This window comes from Mirounga leonina, unplaced genomic scaffold, assembly GCF_011800145.1.
Source record: "Mirounga leonina isolate KUSES-001 unplaced genomic scaffold, KU_Mleo_1.0 Mir_376, whole genome shotgun sequence".
NCBI lineage: Eukaryota > Metazoa > Chordata > Mammalia > Carnivora > Phocidae > Mirounga > Mirounga leonina.
The window spans coordinates 949,949-956,893 of record NW_023270718.1 but is presented as its reverse complement, the minus strand read 5'-3'; the positions used below and the strand labels follow the sequence as shown (position 1 = coordinate 956,893).

Genomic DNA, 6,945 nt, shown 5'->3' with positions numbered 1-6,945 from the left:
GAAAGGAAGAAAAACAACCAGGATAAATTTTAAATGAGTCTACAGTTAGACCCACAGTTGTCGAATATTTTGTACTTAAAAATTTGTTGAATGAATGGTAGCTGTTTGTAAAGAGACTATTTGGAGATTTTTGTCTTACAACTAACAAAGTAGATTCTTAAGATTTGAATGTCAGGGCTGATGAAGAGGTAGGGGCTAAAAGCTGCACTGGAATGCACTGATGTTCATGAGTTGCAGGCTTTGGGTGACAAAGCCAGTCATATAGAGTGATAAGATGGAGGATAGAAAATAAAAAGAAACAAATGAGCTCACCAGAAGCAGGACAGTGTGAGTGGCAGTGGTCTCTGGGGAGGCTCTGGAAGAGAGACTGGTGTGGTGAAGGTTTTGGACTCTCTGCTTATGTCTTTGCAGGAAGAGCACTGTGGAGCCACTGGCCCAACCCATTGGCCCCAAACACAAAATATCAAGGAAGGTAAAGAGGAATGCATAGAGCTTATGGATGAATGAGACCCTTCTGTAGTACCTAGTCCAAAATTCATTTTTGTAATGTTTATAGTATTCCCTGGATGAGTCACTTTCACTGGCACAACGATATTTATCAGGAGATGAAGAATCCAACAGGGGCAACAGGAGGGTTGAACAAATCTAGGAGCCTTCAGTTTGAGTACTGTCCACCTGGAATTATTAGGATTAATAGTGATAGCCTGGAAGCCACTCAAAAGGCAGGTGGTGCATAGAGAAACGCCTCGGGCCACCCTATGAGTATAAAAGGTAATCTTGCACACAGCTTCTCCCAGGAAATAGTCCAAACAAAAAGCTGCCAGTGTCTGAGTGATTCCCCTAGAGAGAAGGACTAGAAGGTTGGCTGAGGCCAATTGGTTGAGAATTAGATCTGTAGGTCTCTGAGTATGTTTAGTGAACAAAGTCAATATATAAAAACATAGGAATAAGAAATTCCCTAGAAGCCCAACTACAGTCTGGAAGAGGAGGAGAATCCCCATTACCAACTCATAAGAAGCCATAATGTCAATGTCCAAAAGGAGTTTCAAAGCCAGATAATCTAGAGAGAAAGAATATGTGTATTACTTTCCTTAGTGTGGCAAATTCAATATTAACAAATTTCACCTTTACTCATATTTGCAAAATCCTACTTCATATTATTGGATATACGAATATTGATTCAAACTACTCTGAAAAAGTAAGCTGGTTCCCTTCCAAGTATATATGATTTGCTAGCATTTTATTTAGGATATGTGGATGCATATTTATGAGTGACGACATTTTTCTAAACATAGGCTACAGAATAGCAGAAAATAGCCCCAATATTTCACTTCCCTTTCCCACTCTGTAGTTTAAATATTTTAAAGGGAGGTGGGTGGGGGAATGGAGTAACTGGGTGATGGGCATCAAGAAGGGCACATGATGTGATGAGCACTGGGTGTTATATGCAACTAATGAATCATTGAACACTACAATAAAAACTAATGATGTACTCCGCGTTGGCTGTTGAATTTAAATATAAATAAATAAATAAATAAATAAAATTTTAGATTATATGCCAACTTTTAAACAATCTGGAGCTTTTGTTTCTCTTTAAAAATTAGAAAATGCTATGGTCCTGGCCAGTGTTCTCCCATGTTAAATGGTTGTTGGAGCTAGATAATGTCAACTCCATTGCCTGAGGCAGGCACCCTGTAATTCATAATAGCCTTCATTAAACCAGCTTTATCTATTCATGTTAATGGATCAACCCTGTAGGATTTTGAATTGACAGTTGCCTCTTTATGCATAAAAAGCATTAGGAAATATAAGGACAGAAGATGGAGTTTAACAGATTTCTATTTGAGAATGCCACTCAGTTCACAAAAATAGATAAAATATAGAGGATGTGAATAACATCATCAGCCTGCCTGATTTAACAGATCTTATGGAATAAAACTGAGAAAAACATTTTAAAATTAACCTATGCATTTTGCTAAATTTTACTGAAGACAGTAATAGGAAGATATCATTGAAGATAATATAATAAATTAATGAAATAGAAATAAAAATAATTCTATAATTGACAAAAATATAAAAGATATATAAATCAGTCTAACATTGGTAAATATTGTCAAGACAAAAGGGAAAAAACTGGGGCGCCTGGGTGGCTCAGTTGTTAAGTGTCTGCCTTCGGCTCAGGTCATGATCCCGGGGTCCTGGGATCGAGTCCCACATCGGGCTCCCTGCTCAGCAGGGAGTCTGCTTCTCCCTCTGCCTGCCGTGTTCTTTCTCTCCTCTCTCTCTGACAAATAAATAAATAAAATCTTTTAAAAAAAGAAAAAAGAAGAGTACCCCTACACATCACAAAACAGGAACCAGACCCCCTCATACAACCCCTGAGCACTGAGATGTATTTGTACCTGGCACCATCGAGTCTGCACATAATGAAGAAATGTTACAGGGGTGCCTGGCTGGCTCAGTTAGTGAGTGGAGCCTGTGACTCCTGATCTCAGGGTTGTGAGTTCGAGCCCCACGCTGGGTGTAGAGATTACTTAAAAATAAAATCTTTAAAAAAAAAATGTTACAGACTACTGCACTCCCTTTATGATTAACTGCCCTAAACTCCTTTATTTTTTTTTAAAGATTTTTATTTATTTATTTTTTTGAGAGAGAGAGAGAGTGAGAGAGAGAGCGCAAGAGCGGGTAGGGTTAGAGGGAGAAGCAGACTCCCCGCTGAGCAGGGAGCCCGATGCGGGACTCGATCCCGGGACTCCAGGATCATGACCTGAGCCGAAGGCAGTCGCTTAACCAACTGAGCCACCCAGGCGCCCTGCCCTAAACTCCTTTAAAAACCCTTGGGCCAGGCAGAAACCTTGGAGTTGGCTTTTGGACAACAGCCCACCTTCTCCCCAGGTGGCTGACCTCCTGAATAAATCTCAAATTCCTTCACAATAAAAACTGTTTCTTGAGTATTGGCCTTTCAAATCACTGGGCAGCCCAACTTGGGGTTTGATAACAGAGTGTGAGCAAACAGGGTGATCCTTAGGGGTTCTGTGGAACCTGGGGCTTTCTGACCTCCAGCTCTTTGCCTCTCCTCTCCTTACACTCAAGGGCACCAACCAGAGCTTTGTTGTGACCTTTCCACAAGAAAGAGATAACCAGTCAGGGATGGAAAAAACACACTCACAGACTTTTAAAAGAGTTAAGGGAGGGAAGGACATTTCTCTGAAAATAAAAATTGTATATACTTTTGAGTTTTTGGACCATGTTAATGTTCTACATTTTCCAAAAATAAAATTTTATAAAATCACCAAGGATGGGAAGGGATAAAAAAGCTAAAACTGAAACAAATGAATCCAGTTGTCTTTCAATGACTGCCATAACCACAATGAAGAAAGAATAACAACAAACAAACAAAAACTCTGAATATAATACTTGAATACATTCCCTCAGTCCTGGGCAAGGTAGAAGGTAGAGAAATGCAAACTAACTGCAAATAAATCCCGAACTCCCTTTAGCAGTTTTGTTATCTGTAATAGTATGGATGAAGCAATTCAGAAACGATTTTAAATGTTTTACTGCACTAGGGGTGCCTGGGCGGCTCAGTCAGTCAAGCATCCGACTCTTGATTTTGGCTCATGTCCTAATCTCAGGATTGTGAGATCAAGCCCCATATCGGGCTCCGTGCTCAGTGCAGTGTCTGCTTATCCCCCTCCCTCTGCTCCTCCTCCCACTTTCTCTATCTCTCAAATAAATAAAATCTTTTAAAAAATGTTTTACTGCACTAAAAAAATAAATAAGAAATAAATTTTTACTGCACTGAGCAAAGGAATAAATGTGTTGATTTTGGGAGACAGCATTCTCACTGAACAAGAGACATGGAAATATTGAATGAGAAAGGCAAAAATGTACCCTGCAGAGTTTGATTAAAGCCCCTTTTTATGCTAAATAGTCCTGGCTTGGAAAACAAATGATTTTTTCATTCTAAGCATAAACTCTGAGAGTCAAGGGCTGGGGGAAGTATCACGGGCTCTTCCATTTGTGTCACATATATAGAATCAAGGGAGAAAAGCACTGTTCTTAGTACATATTTTAACTTACTACCTTCTCTTTAAAAAAAATAGAGATGTTACTATCATTGCCCATTTTCAAATCAGAAAAATTTAATAAAATCACCCCATAGTAATATAGGAGCCTTGGAATCCAAGCATGGTATCTCCAAATCTCCTACTCTCAACTCCTATGTTACATCTAACCACAAAGTCTTCTCAGAAGAGAAGGAAGTAAACAAGTATCTTGTCTACAAATTCTCATCCCAGAATCTCAGGAGTCAGGTCACCTCTCCTTTCTTTGTGAGTGTGTACAGTATGTACCCTTTCTGATTCTGAGGAGGGAACTGAAGTATTTGAAGGGAGAGGAGAATCACACATTAGCAACATCACCTTAAAAATTCATTCTCAGGGCGCCTGGGTGGCTCAGTTGGTTAAGCAGCTGCCTTTGGCTCAGGTCATGATCCCAGGGTCCTGGGATTGAGCCCCGCATCAGGTTCTCTGTTCAGTGGGGCATCTGCTTCTCCCTCTCCCTCTGCCTGCCACTCTGCCTACTTGTGCTCTCTCTCTCTTTCTCTGTCAAATAAGTAAACAAAATCTTTAAAAATAAAATAAAAAATAAAAATCCATTCTCGCTACAGTTATAGTAAAAAGAAAGAAAGAGGAAGGGAGAAAGAAAGAGAGAGAAAGAGGGAGGGAGGAAAGGGAAAAGGAAAGAGAAGAGGAGAGAAGAGAAAAGAGAAGAAAAGAAAAAAGAAAAGAAAGGAAAAGAAATGAGAAGAAACCAATAGGGAAGGGAGGGAGGGTGAGAGAGGAGGCAGGCAGGCAAACCTGGTATCATTCTCAGTGGTAATAAATGAATTCCTAAGGGTTCAGGGATAATGGCACACTGGGAAAGCCCCCACTTCCTGTGTCCAGCCCCAAGCGCATGGTACTGAAGGGACCCCACACTCTAATTCAGAGGTGTCTTTGATGACAGGAGTATCAGATATTGGCAGCTCAGATTTGAGGTCTTATGTCTTTTCTGCTGAGCCTCATGTCCATTATTAAATAAAACTGTTGGTGTTTTGGGTCCAGTTCCCTGGAGCAGAGCCTGAGATGGGGAAGCTTCCACAGTGTTCTAGTGAGAGAGAACTCTCAGGAGAGAGGGAATGAGGGAGGCAGGGAGAGCAAGGGAAAGATGCTAGGCAAGGATGTGGTCTTGGCCCAGTCCCACAGGGGGCCCTGGTACACACCCTGCAGGATAGTTAGCATCTCACTGAGACAACAGGCTGGGCTTCCAGACTCCGTTTCAGTCATCATTGGACACTGGCCATTCAGGTAACACTGTAGGGGAGGTTGCACTGCATCTCAGGGTAATTCTGAGAGGGGTGCAGCTGTGAGGCTTTAGCAGCCAACACTCACAGATGCTGGGGTATGGGTACACCAGCCATGTTGAAGGGGTCCGCCACTTCAATCTGGCTTTGAGGAGTGCAGAGTCATGAACACCAAAGCAGACTCTGTGCTAAGCCCCCAAATTCCAATGTGTTATGATGAATGAACAAAGTTATTAGAAACAAGTCTAGATGTATCCTATGACCTCACTGATATGAGGAATTCTTAATCTCAGGAAACAAACTGAGGGTTGCTGGAGTGGGGAGTGGGGTGGGAGGGATGGGGTGACTGGGTGATAGACACTGGGGAGGGTATGTGCTCTGGTAAGCGCTGTGAATTGTGCAAGACTGTTGAATCTCAGATCTGTACCTCTGAAACAAATAATGCAATATATGTTAAGAAAAAAAAAAGAAGAAGAAGAAGAGGGTAGCGGGAGGGGAAGAGTGAAGCGGGGGAAATCGGAGGGGTAGACGAACCATGAGAGACGGTGGACTCTGAAAAACAAACGGGGTTCTAGAGGGGACGGGGGTGGGAGGATGGGTTAGCCTGGTGGTGGGTATTGAGGAGGGCACATTCTGCATGGAGCACTGGGTGTTATGCACAAACAATGAATCATGGAACACTTCATCTAAAACTAATGATGTAATGTATGGGGATTAACATAAGAATAAAAAAAATAAAAAAATAAAAAAAAAGAAACAAGTCTAGTGTGGAGAAAGAAGACTAGGTATGAGATAATGAGAATTAATATGGAATAAGAACATGGACATCCAAATATGTAGGATCCAGACTTCCTTTGTCAAAAAAGAGCAGTATATATAAGGGCAAGAAAGGAGAAGTGAGTCGGTCATTAAAGAGGAAATAGCAGGAAGTCAGATAGGCAGAAAAGGCAGCCCTGAGGTAAGGAAGATTTTCCCTTCTTTAGGCATTGGCCTTTAGCCAGGTGGGGAGAAGCAAGGTGGCAACCTTCACATGGTTCCTGCAGGTACCACAACTAATGTTGAAAATAGCCCTATATTCAATGGGCTCTTTGCTGGTCTCTTTGCTGGGCCCTGCCCTTGTATGGCACATTTTCTTGTGTTCATTTCCTCTGTCACACCAAGGACAGGGTAGGGTCAGATCTGAGCATGTGGGAAGGAATTATCTTGAATTAGAGCCCAAACTCAGGATTTCCCATCTAATATCATGGCCCATTTATGACTCTGGCTCAGCACTGATGATGTGGTCAATGAGTGGCTTTATGTCCATTATTGATTCTGGGAAATAAATTCAGGAATATCTCTCTCCTTGAGAGGCTTAGAGTCAAAAAAAAAAAAAAAAAAAGAAGAAGAGAGAGAGAGAGAATGAGTCAACAATTAACATTCCTTTCCTGAGGTCTAAGAAGAACCTGAGAAGAATATGGTTTATGCCTTTTCCTCACACCACCCAAAGGAATGGCTCTCTATGAATGTTGTTCTGAAGCCAGTCTTGACCACTGAGAAAACAAGAAAAAATGAACCCACGGTCTCTATGTCCATGCTTAAAGCCAGACATGTATGTT

At 41.4% G+C, this 6,945-nt stretch overlaps 1 pseudogene; it reads right to left on the bottom strand.

Annotated features, from left to right (window-relative positions):
- LOC117998094 lies at window positions 1-1,552 on the bottom strand (annotated as a pseudogene).
- Window positions 1,553-6,945: the final 5,393 nt, after the last annotated feature.